This window comes from Temnothorax curvispinosus, unplaced genomic scaffold (assembly GCF_003070985.1).
Source record: "Temnothorax curvispinosus isolate PA1 unplaced genomic scaffold, ASM307098v1 QBEX01012299.1, whole genome shotgun sequence".
NCBI lineage: Eukaryota > Metazoa > Arthropoda > Insecta > Hymenoptera > Formicidae > Temnothorax > Temnothorax curvispinosus.
The window spans coordinates 50,534-63,407 of record NW_020222079.1 but is presented as its reverse complement, the minus strand read 5'-3'; the positions used below and the strand labels follow the sequence as shown (position 1 = coordinate 63,407).

General features: G+C 33.1%; 2 long non-coding RNA genes across 4 annotated transcripts; both read right to left on the bottom strand.

Moving 5' to 3' along the window:
* Positions 1 to 619: 619 nt before the first annotated feature.
* On the bottom strand, positions 620 to 4,203 carry LOC112462355. 3 transcript variants are annotated; one of them, XR_003041660.1, is made up of 5 exons: positions 4,118 to 4,161; positions 3,841 to 3,872; positions 3,323 to 3,497; positions 3,122 to 3,230; positions 620 to 887 (listed from the first exon to the last, which is right to left on the bottom strand). It is a non-coding gene; the product is annotated as an uncharacterized LOC112462355 (long non-coding RNA). The 3 variants fall into 3 exon arrangements; XR_003041661.1 differs by having other exon boundaries at positions 4,122 to 4,140; XR_003041662.1 differs by lacking the exon at positions 3,841 to 3,872 and having other exon boundaries at positions 4,051 to 4,203.
* A 61-nt stretch (positions 4,204 to 4,264) lies between these two features.
* Positions 4,265 to 5,010, bottom strand: LOC112462354. The gene is made up of 3 exons (XR_003041659.1): positions 4,809 to 5,010; positions 4,422 to 4,608; positions 4,265 to 4,348 (listed from the first exon to the last, which is right to left on the bottom strand). It is a non-coding gene; the product is annotated as an uncharacterized LOC112462354 (long non-coding RNA).
* Between the last annotated feature and the right edge of the window lie 7,864 nt (positions 5,011 to 12,874).

Here is a 12,874-nt window from a genome sequence, read left to right as displayed (position 1 = left end):
TTTGTGCTTACGTAGCTCATTGAAATTTACATCACTCCATCGACTCAGACGGCTTCGGGCTCAAATGTTTCTTAATCAATTTTATTAACTCATTGTAAGGCTTGTCCTTTGGGTTTCCTGGATGGTATAAGTCTCTCACTAGCACATAAGTTCCTTCGTCCACTTTTGTCAATAAGTTTATTACCCAGTAAGCAAAAAATCATTATTACAATGTTATTGCAACGATATTCTAGAACTTGTAATGTTGTTAAATATGTAGTTCTTAATGTTGTATAGAACATCATTATGAATATACTTTGACCATGATTCCGAAATTTCAGTAATGTTGAAATGGAAGTGCCATAACGTTGCAAATAACATTTTGCTAAGGTTTTTCTATCATTCCTGTAATGTTTTTGAGATAAAAATTTAAACAAACTATCAACTTTATTACAATATTATATTAAGATTACCGTAATATTAATTCTAACATTTATTTAAAGTTATTATTGATATTTTATTTTCATTTCAGGGAGTATGTATTTATTTTCAATAAAATGCACTACACTAATTACCATAAAAAAGTAGTTTTATTTATATGAACAAATATATACATATACATATACATATATAGGTTTTATTATGAGATTTATTTCGTGTGCCAATTATTTCTGCAAATTATCTCTGCCAATTACCTGAGAAAGTATTGATCCTAGGAAGGAATCCTAGGAAGGGATTTTTGAAGTCAGCCTTCGGATAAGGGAAATTAAGGTGCCTTCTAACTCTTCTTTAGGCAATGCGATACAGATGCTTTAGTTTAATATAACTCTTTTACCATTTTTTTCCAAACTCTTATTCTTTCCTTTTAAACAGATTATTAATCTTTCCGGATCTTTACCAAACAGTTGCTGAAAAATAAGAATTTCTCATTCAACTTCAGAAATATTAGTAACATCTTCAGTGATTTAGTCTATGTATCAAAATATATTATGTCTGTTAAGTTAGCACCCCTCCCCCTCCGCAAAAAGCAGAATAACACATATGTAGAAATTAAATGCTCTTTATGTGCTAATTATTCTATTCACGATTTTTGTGCTTGAACGGTTTCTAGGGAAATTGCAATTGAAAGTGGAGATGCTGGCTTAACGTAAGCTAGCACCCCTACTCATTAAAATTACATATAAAATAAAAAACTCATTATGCTAGAATTATGTGCTTTTATGTGCTTTCAAATGCCTCAAACAAAATTAGTCTATCTGTAATAGTTTAAAAAATATACGCAAAAAAAGATCTATATACTATACTGATATAAGAGTAAAGTATCAGTTAAAATACAGAAAGCAATATAATTCTTGTCTTAAAATGTTTCTTGATTAATGTGTTCTCGAAATATGCACAATGAAATTTTCGTGCTTATCCCCTTTGACCAACTTGAACGTGAACACCCCATACGTACAAGAGTAAAGTACCAGTTAAAATACAGATAGCGAATTGGTTTTAGTCTTAAAATATTCCTCAATTTATGTGCTTTCAAAATATGTACAATGAGATTTCTGTGCTCATCCTTTTCGACCGACCCAAACGTGAACACCCCATACGTACAAGAGTAAAGTACCAGTTAAAATACAGATAGAATTGGTTTTAGTCTTAAAATATTCCTCAATTTATGTGCTTTCAAAATATGCACAATGAGATTTCTGTGCTCATTCCCTTCGGCCGACCAAAACGTGAGCACCCCATACGTACAAGAGTAAAGTACCAGTTAAAATATAGATAGCGAATTGGTTTTAGTCTTAAAATGTTCCTCAATTTATGTGTTTTTAAAATAAACAGAATAAGATTTTTGTTTTGGTTAATGTATTGATTAACTTGTTTAATAAGATTTCAGAAAAATTTTTAAATGTTGTATTTTTTACATAAATATTGTTATATATGTAAAATTGTTAGCAAAACGTGGGATAATTATCAGTATCAAATATTTGATAGAGAGTAGATGGAAGAAGTGCATGCAGGAATAGATAGGAAGAATTGAGGTATACAAGTAAAATATAATTTTGTATATAAGTAATATAATTATATTAATATTTATAAAATTAAATATATGTATTTGTATACATTTTTAAAGTTATTTAATATGAGTTATGAGTAAGTATTGCAAAGTTGCTAAATATTATGGAGAATTTTTCACTGAGATTCTGAACAATATATAAATACATATAAGTAAACATATGTTTAACTAATTTTTAACATTCCCTTTCTAATAATAGAAACAAAATATAATTTTCAAAATTGGTTACTCTTTAGTAAACTTTAATTTGTATTTATATAGAATCTCTTGTGTATTGTTTTTTATGATAATGTTACATGAATGATAGTGCAGTTCACGCTACAATTGCGCGACTAATACTTGAAAGATATATTTGTTTTATGATGTACAAAAGAATATGGTAATAGAATATTTAGATATTACATATATAATTATGTTTATTAAAAAAATTTGTATCAAAAAATTACATTGACAAAAAAAATTAATGTGATTTTTATGCTTTTAAAATCATTGTGCATATTTCGGGAGCACATAAATTGAGGAATATTTTAAGACCAAAACCAATTTGCTACCTGTATTTTAACTGGTACTTTACTTTTGCACGTATGGGGTGTTCACGTTCAAGTCGGTCAAAGGGGATAAGCACAAAAATTTCATTGTGCATATTTCGAGAACACATTAATCAAGAAACATTTTAAGACAAAAATTATTACGCTTTCTGTATTTTAACTGATACTTTACTCTTATATCAGTATAGTATATAGATCTTTTTTTGCGTATATTTTTTAAACTATTACAGATAGACTAATTTTGTTTGAGGCATTTGAAAGCACATAAAAAGCACATAATTCTAGCATAATGAGTTTTTTATTTTATATGTAATTTTAATGAGTGGGGGTGCTAGCTTACGTTAAGCCAGCACCCCCAGTTTCAATTGCAATTTCCCACAAAACCGCTCGAGCACAAAAATCGTGAATAGAGCACATATAATTAACGCATGAAGAGCACTTAATTTCTGCATATGTGTTATTCCGGTTTTTTATGGGGGGTGCTAACTTAACAGACATAAATACGTACATTATGTTACTTTTTTACCTTTTAAGATTTTTTTCTTTATTTACGGATGTTTGCAAATCTAAGCCATTCCATTATAAAGTGTTCCAAGTCTTTCTCTGTATTACAAAGAATTGTTGTCTAATAGCCTCTAAAACAAGAAGAATTCAATATAGTTTAGATAAGAAAAAGATTGTAATTTAATATATATATAATTTAATTATAATAAGCAGCTTTACTTACAACTTGTGTAAAAGCTTCTTGATCATCTTTTAGCATTTCTAGTATCTTGTACAGAGTTTTCCTTATAATATATTGTTCACTGATGTTTATCTTAGCCAGGGTCAAATTTTTCAAATGGTGGTTTTTTGAATTTGATACAACAATTGATCCCATATGTTAAGACATATTCATTGCCCTGTACATATAAAATACGCTTACAATAATATATTTATATACTTTAGAGTGTGATAGCACATATATGTGAAAAAATATAAAAATAAATAAAAAGTCAGTTTTGGTCTTGTTTGTACTGATCGTTTGTTACATCTATCAACTTTATACTAATTTTATACTAAATTACTCTTACAGTGGTACATGCAAACAATGATGTATTAAAGCCGTACAATACTTTAACAAATCGTCTTCATGCATAGTGTACCAGCTTTATACGTTATCATTTACATATTTCGTCAAATTTTGAGGTTATTTTATAGAAAGTTACACTGTTTGGTACCATTGAAATAATAGCATTGACGAACCTTGATGATATTTTTAATGTCCAAGGACAAATCTATTTAGAACATAAAAAAATTAATTGATATTTCCTCTCTTTTGTAAATCTCTCTTGTAAATTGGAAAATGAATCCTACATCACCAGCTACTATTCATAGCACAATAAATAATTATAGCACGTATGGTTAATTGAATTCTTATCATTAATATACAACTTTTAGAATATAAATTATTACTTATATATAAATATGCTGTAAATAAAGAGCACTCTGCACTCCTCGATTGACACACGTGTATACGTACTCACGCATCGTATGTAAGATAATCATGTACATCATGGCTGTCGCGATGAGCGTTGCGCACAATATAAAACGATACAATTGTATAATACTTTCCTTAGAATATTGCTCAGCCTCGCGGCCCGAGTACATACATCAAGAATATGTTTGATCCTTAATACTTTGGTATATTTCTTTTCTTCTGCAAATCTCTCTCTTATATAGGTCAAAAAATAGATCTTGAATCACCAGCTACCTATTTACAGCACATATAGATAATTAAGTTTTTATCATTAATATGCAAGTTTTAGAATATAATAATTACTTACTCATATAAAAATGTTGTATACAATTAAAAGCGCTCGACAGCACAAGCACAAACGTACGTATATATGACACACTCACGCATCATACGTATGTAAGATAATGCGACTACAGTCTCCAGAACTATTACTGCTTCCGATGGGCTGTCGCGACAAGCGTGCGTCTGCTCATGATCTCGACGCGTTCAAACAGCTAAAAATAATCGGCAGTAAATTGCAAGAAAATAGCAAATAATTCCACTATATAGCTTCTACCGATACCCAAAGAACGTTATTTGTAGTTAACCTAAATTATAGGTTATAAATAATCATATCAACTACTATTCATAACACGTATGGTTAATTGAGTTCTTATTATTAATATACAACTTTTAGAATATAATAGTTACTTACTTATATATAAATATACTCTAAATAAAGAGCACTCCGCACTGCTCGATCCACACGCGTGTATACGCACTCACGCATTGTACATACGTAAATGTACGCATCATGGCTGTCGCGATGAGCGTTGCGTACAATATAAAACAATAACATTCTAACAACAGAAAATTAATATACTACCAACGTTATTTCCAAGTCCAAATTACAAGGAACTTTGAACTGTTGCATTGATCTCAAATAAATGTCAGAGTAACATTTGAAAAATATTTTCTGTAACGTTTTTAAAATATTTTAACAACATTCAGAAAAATCATATTACGAAATAATATTTTTCAAATATGTGTATAATATTATTAAAAAACGTTTAAAAAATACACATAAAGTCAATATTTCTAAACGTTAATTTAATGTTCCTTGCTTACTGGGTACTTTGTTTGCGTCTGGCGTTCCTTCGATTTTGAATAATATTTCTAGTCGCTCGATAAATACGTCCCAGTCTTCTCCAAATTGATACGATACTTTGATCAGCTTGCTTGCCATTGTTGACTGCGTCACGCCGTTACCTGTTCTTTCTTCTGGAATTCTACTGTTGCTGCTTCTCCTTCTCAGTTGCTGAACCTCGTCGTCCGACTCTTTATTTTTCGGTTCGTCTTCTCTCTCCTTATTTTGTTCCTTGATGTGATTCGAGAGTTGTTGCCTTAGGCTGTCGATTGTAATAGTATCGTTTGCTTCTCGACCTTTTCGCCTAATTGTCTTTATTAATTGCGGTTTTGTTAGCTTATATAGCCAGCTTGTTGTCTCTGCTTTGCTTGTTTTCTTGTCGTCCTGTCCTCTTTGTGCCATTCGCTCGTTTTTCATTCCTTTTGCTGTTTCATCTCTCTTGTTATCCACATGTTTGAGTTCCTCGTCGCCAGTTTTGTAATGTCTGCATGGGGAAAACGAGAAAAAGCAGAAGACAGAGCACGCAGTCACTAGTCGTTAACACACTTTTATTGACACCGGCTATTCTTACAGCGCGCGGCTAGGCAGGGTATGTTTACATGTCGCAGGTACATACCAAACTGAATCTCGTTGGCTATGTGCGCCCGCTCCAACTCGAGCTCCTCTCCAAATACATTACAAGATTTATAACTTTTTAGTTTGTAATAATATTATTGATTGTGTTAACAATATAATATTATTTTAATATTGTATGTAACAATATTATTAAAAATAACAATTCAATAAAATTTAATAAAATTCATTAAAATGGTTTAATTTCTAGCAATATTATATAAATATTACATAAATATCACACAAATAATTCGCAAATATTACACAAATATTACAATAATATTATTAGGGCGGCGGTGTGGTCTAGTGGTAGAGCGCCAGACTCGTAATCTGAGGAACCAGGTTCGAGTCTACTAGAGCCATGAATCATGGAAAAGTTTTTTTCCGAAAAAACCGCGCCCCTCCGTGCAGATGCGGAGAAAACTGGGCTCCGTCTTTCGGAAGAGACGTTAAACCGTTGGTCCAAAGTAGGAAAGTAGGAAAGTAGGAAACAGTAAGGTAGTAGGATGAAGTGGAGGTTAGGGTTGGGTACGTCCCTTCAAAACGCCCTTTAAGGCCCCTTGGGGTATATAAAGTAAAATTCTTTATCCTTTTTTATTACAGTAATATTACTGTAATATTACTGTAATAAATCACCATTACTGTGATTTGTTTTTGCGGACATTTAAATATTACTGTGATATCTCAATGTTTCTGCAATATTTCTGCTATATTTTATTGTAATATTGTAATAAAAAAATAATATTGCTGTAATATTACTATGATATTACGTGCTATGTGGGTTACATGTAGTTACATCATCATTAATGGCGTATTATTCAGCGTTTATATAAAGTAAAAAATTAGAAAACAAATTTATATATATTTCTGAAATAATAACACGTAATAATAAATCGACAAAATATTATTCTACTTATTCAGGAAAATGCAACAATGACGATAACATACAAATCATGGGAAATTGTTAGGAAGATTCATTTGAAGATGAGTTGTTAGAAGTTAGAACATTATACGTACGCAATGAAAATTACTACGAAATAATAGTTTCGCAGTATTCTTGGAATGATTTTGGTGTTCATTTTCGAATGACACACACAACAATGAAAGTAAACTCGGAAAAAAGAATTAGATCTGACCAGACCACATTATGTCTCGGCAAATCAAATTGTATCTGGTCAGATATGCTTATAGATATGATTTCTTATGTCTGCGCAAATCTGGTTATATACGGAGGGATAAAAGCCACAGTGGTGTAAGTCAAATTTCTTGTATTTGTAATATATAAATTGCATCTATTCACACGAATCAATATTTTTAAAAATTTGACTTACACTACTATGACTTTTATCACTCCTATGTTCATATATAACTATATATAACTATATGGGGTGTAATCTGGGCTGTTTTCCAGCAAGGTGACACAGTGCGACACTGTGCGACACTGTGCGAACACTGTGTCGAACTCTACACCGATGCTGTGTCGAGATGTGCTTCGCTGTGTCGTTGTTGGAAAGCACTGTGTCTGACACTGTGTTACACAGTGTCGCCTGTGTTCCTTGCTGGAAAGCACCCCTGGTCTTTGACGGCTCAGATCGAACCATATCTGTGATTGAATTTTATTGAAACAGTCTAGCCTAGATCTGACTGTATATCTGGTTAGATATAACCATATCCATACTTGAATGCGACCCAAAATACATTACATCTGACCATATCTGTCCGGATATAAGTCGAACTGAGGTTGTGTTTGATCGAAAACTGTTCAGGTCTGACGCTATCTGACCATGTTTAAAATTATAATAGACTAAATGTTCGATGATATTCGTCTAATGTAATATTTAAATATATAAACATGAATTTATTTATATAAGAACGATAAATGTATTAAAATTTATTGTTATACGATCCAAAAACAGAAGAAAAAAGAACACACAGGAGATTTTGAATTTTACGGAGTGTCTGTAGTCTGTACTATGGTATAAATCCCGCACGCTAAAAATGCCGTATATTCTAAACAGGTGGGATATACAAAATATCAAACTAAACAAAGAATACAAGAGCTATGCATTTGTATTCCATCCTTTACTATTCTTCTACACTTAATGTATCATAAAATAACCATTAAACTTTTTACATTCTCTACAGTAATCATTTTACGTAGGTCGTAATATATGATCGCGCTACTTAACTTCGTACGGTGAGAAATTGATTCAACTCATGACGGTTTCGTTAATATTAACAGAACAAAAAACTGAAATTACGACAATACTAATATGGCCTAAAGGCACATAACAGTGTGATTGCGAGCAAGTATCTTTATTCCTTCTATTTTTTCTGAATTTTTTCTATTCTTTCCTTCTGCGGCGTAAATTCTCGCGCGGCGTAAATACCGGAGTTACCCTATATATAATGCTTTGATGCGAGTAATTTATCTTTGTTTTACGCTATATAATCTCATTTCAAGATTTACATGTTAAAAATAAATATATTCTTTAAGAATGTTCTTTTCTTCTGTGATAGCTGTACTGGAATATGCTTACAGCAATGCTTAGAAACCGGGCACAAAGAAAAAAAGAGATAGTTTGCTGAACGTCCGTTTCTTTCTCTGTTTGGACACTGAGCAACTTATCACTTTTTTCTTCGTGCTTGACCTCTAAACATTGCAGTGAGCATTCTAATATAGTACAGAGTTCACTGGTTGTCTGATTGAGCTCCTCGATCAGTGAGCGTAGGTGCACTTTTTGGTATGCACTGAAATATGAAACCTTTCAAAAAAATATTTCAGACATGTTTTAGATATGTTTCAGATATATGAAATGTTCGCTTAGATGAGATATCATAAATGTTTCTGAAATATTTCTGAAATATTTCAGAAATATCTCTGAAATGCTTAAGAAATATCTCTGAAATGCTTCAGAAATATCTTTAAAATGCTTCAAAAATATTTCTGAAATAATTCAGAAATGCTTCAGAAATATCTCTGAAATGCTTAAGAAATATTTCTGAAATGCTTCAGAAATATCTCTGAAATGCTTCGGAAATATCTCTGAAATGTTTAAGAAATATATGGGAAGTATTTCAGATACTTTTTCTCATATACAGGGTGATCCGGAACAATTTCCTGTCCTTCATAAATCATATTCTTGATTATAGCCATGATTTTGCTTCGCCGGAGGCCTGCTTATATTAGATCCCAACTAAAATTTACTTACGAGTTAGTCTTACCATTATGCGCCGCTTAGCGGCGTCGTTGCATATTTCTCTGAAATGTAATATCATGTAATATTTCGTAATATTTCAAAAATATTTGAGTGAAAAGGGTCATAAATGATTTCGATGAAACGTTTCAGAAATACTTCTGAATGATTTCAATGTTACATTTTAATATTAATTTCCAAGTTATCTTTTGGAAAGGTTTCAATAATATATGATTTTGATGAAACGTCTCAGAAATACTTCTGAATAATTTTAATGTTACATTTCAATATTATTTTCCAAGTTATCTTTCGGAAAGCTTTCAATGATACGTATTTTAGACATTACGTACGAAATATTTTTCTGAAATGTTTTGTAATATTTCAAAAATATTTCAGTGAAAAGGGTCATAAATGATTTCGATAAAACGTTTCAGAAATACTGTGCGCGCCTACTTGTATTGCGCGCTGTTTCTAGTGATTTTTAAGGGAGCTCTCATGATAATTGGTGCGTCTTCTGCTACCGCGCGTAGTAATACACGGTTGCGTGCGGCGCTTGTAGCGGTCGGTGTGTGGCAAACGTATTGTACTGATAACAGTCGTCGTGATCAGTCGCATTTCACAGAAGCGGTCGAAAGTAAAGGCGAACGGCGGTGAAGCATTTTTGTATAATAAAGAGCGTCCGCATACGCAGGGTGAAGAGAGTTTTATTCTCACCAACACCTACATAAAATTGGTCCTTTGAGCCGGATGATATTGGATATTGGTATCAAAATTGGATATTGGTATCGAAATTGGATATCTCTGCGCTTTACCCGCCATTTTAATAATGCAAAGCATGCCAGGCGTCCTGGATACTAAAAAGAAGCCCTTCGTTCGCTATTATCGAGAAGAATTCACGTCTCTCGCTACATTGATCACAGTTTGGCGTCGTGAAGCAACGACTCATTGGCAACTTCGCGCTCAATTCGCTCTTGGATTCCCAACGGAATATTGGAGAGCGCGAGGCATCTACAATACTTCTCGGCATTACTGGCATTGGGCTGGTACTTCTAACCCGTTCCATAATCTCATCGGACGATTACTGAGGAGCGGCATCGTTCAAGGGAGGTTACGCTCTCAACGCTTGCTGCAATCGGACCAGGGCATCCTAGACGTTTCTCGGAAGCTGTTTGGGAACATCACCTCGCTCCGAATGCATCTCTTCGTACTAAAATCTATGCGCAAGTAGTATATATGTTTATCATACATCGTATTACCGAAATTCTCGCTTGCATCACTTTGATAGCACCATTCTTATTCGTATTGTTCGTTAATTACTATCGTTAAGGAGCACAACTAGTGTGACACTTTTGAAAAATCGATTTTTTTTTTGCATTTTTTGATAGTCTATAGCTTCAAGAATAACATACTAAAATTTTAAGAGTGGATCTCAAATAGTTTTTGAACGGCAGCCTTCTAAAGAGTAGCTGCTCGTCGGTCAGAAACGTGCATAAGCTTCGAAAGAGGGTCGATTAGCTCGAAGGAAAGCTTCAGCAACCCAGCAGGTACTTTCTTGAGAAAGAGGAAGGTGAATTATATGGGCCTGGAATAGCAGATTAGCTGTAAGTATGATATTTCTCAATCAAACAATGAAATCAATATTTTTATCTAAACGCGTTTTTCTCAAAACGACATTTTTCAAATTTGCTGCAGTTCTAACTCGAATACAAATCATCCGATCGACTTAAATTTTTTTGGAGCGTGTTTAGTATTTGCTTTTCCATACAATGACCTTCCAGTTTTTTGATTGGATGAAAAATGTCAATTTGTCATGCAAAAAACCGCGAGATTTTTAAGCGTAATTTGAAATCTTTTTTCAAAACTCTGCCATTTTGTTGGATTTTAATTTTTTTTCATAATCCTACGTCATTGTACGGGAACTACCTTCTAGTTTAACGGACATTTTTTGTTTTTTTATTTCAGGCACTCTGAAGGCCGCAATCACTGCAGCAGTGGGAGAACGTTTTTTTTTTGGAGACTCGGGAGATGACACATAAGTCGCTGAAAATTGATTATTTTCATACAAAAAAATTACTGCACATAGATCATTTATACACAAATATATTCTCAAAATTTCAAAACATTCGATGCAATACTTTTCTTTTAATAAATTCCCGAAAATCACCTTTTTTTTGGGCAGTCACACTAGTTGTGCCCCTTAATTACTGTTTCGCAAAATGTCGACGCTTTCCATAATCGAAGCTAAGAACAAGCATAAAACTATTAAGTCTATGACCACGCGAATTAAAAATTTTTTCGAAAATTCGGATTCCACTCAATTGTCGCGCTTTGATTTAATAGAACGAAATGAAAAATTTTCGTCGTTGTGGGAGCAATATAAACGCGAATCGAAGCGCTAGAATTCGCTAGCTTAGATGGTACAAATATCGATGATACCGCATTACATAAGCAACATTCTGACGAGCGTGATGGTTTTCAAACACAGTATTTTAATCTTGTAGCTCGTTTAGAAGAAACACTTCATACACTCGAACTTCGTGAAAATCGGGAGATCACCAGAACTCAAAATTCCGTAACGCAATCTCGTAATAATACTAAATCATCTCAACTTCGTTTGCCTAAAATTGAATTACCGTCTTTTTCGGGAAAGTGTGAAGATTGGTACGCTTTTTATGATACTTTTGAAAAACTAATTAACGCTAATTCAGACCTCTCTGAAATTCAGAAATTTCATTACTTAAGATCGTCACTCAAAGGTGAAGCTGCCGAGGTTATAAAGGCGTTCGAAATCACCACAGAAAATTATAAAGAAGCATGGGAATTGTTGATCGAACGATACGACAATCGTCGGCGTATCACACAGGGCCACGTCAAGTCGCTGTTTGAGTTGCCATCCATGGCAAAGGAAAATCATACGCAATTGCGCACCTTGCTCGATGGTGTGTGCAAGCATCTACGTACCTTAAAGGCTCTCGAAAGGCCTGTTGATACATGGGATGATCTTGTTAACCATTTGGTCATCTCCAAATTGGACACAACCACAAAAAGAGAATGGGAAATGAGTCGTTCGGATTTGTCAATTCCTAATTTTAAGCAGCTTAAGGACTTTCTACTACAAAGATACCTAGCATCAGAGGCAATTACAAGTAAGTCCACTGATATTAATGTTTCACTTAAAAAATCGAAAAAGTTAGTAGCAAACGCAGCCATTACCAATCTTGCTTGTAAATGTTGTAAAGAAAATCATTTTCTTTATCAATGTGATTAATTTAAAAAATTACCCGTAGAAGAACGTTTTAAGATTGTAAAAGACTCGCATTTGTGTATCAATTGTATGAAAAATAAAACAATCATCAAGCTAAAAATTGTCCTTCGTCATCTTGTCGCAAGTGTCAAAAAAACACATAACACTCTTTTGCATTTTAACTCGAATACAGTCCAAAATAACCAAAATGCATCGTTAAATAGTAAAGAGACACCTGTTCCTGTAGTCACGCAATGTTCGTTACAGAATCCCTCGAGTGTACTTTTATCTACTGCAATAATTCACGTATATGATTCGAAAGGTAAAGCTCATGCATGTCGAGCATTGTTGGATAGTGGTTCACAGTTGAATTTCGTAACTAAAGACTTTGCTAAAAAATTGCATTTAAATAAACAAACAATAAACATGCCAATTTTGGGTATTGCATAAGGTAGTTTCGAAGCAAGAAACTCACAAGGGGAGGACGCGAGGACCGGGAAACGGATCTGAATGAAACTTTTTCCCATAATAGCTCTTCACTAATAGTAAAACATAGTAAAGCGCTAGCGCGCAACTCTCAG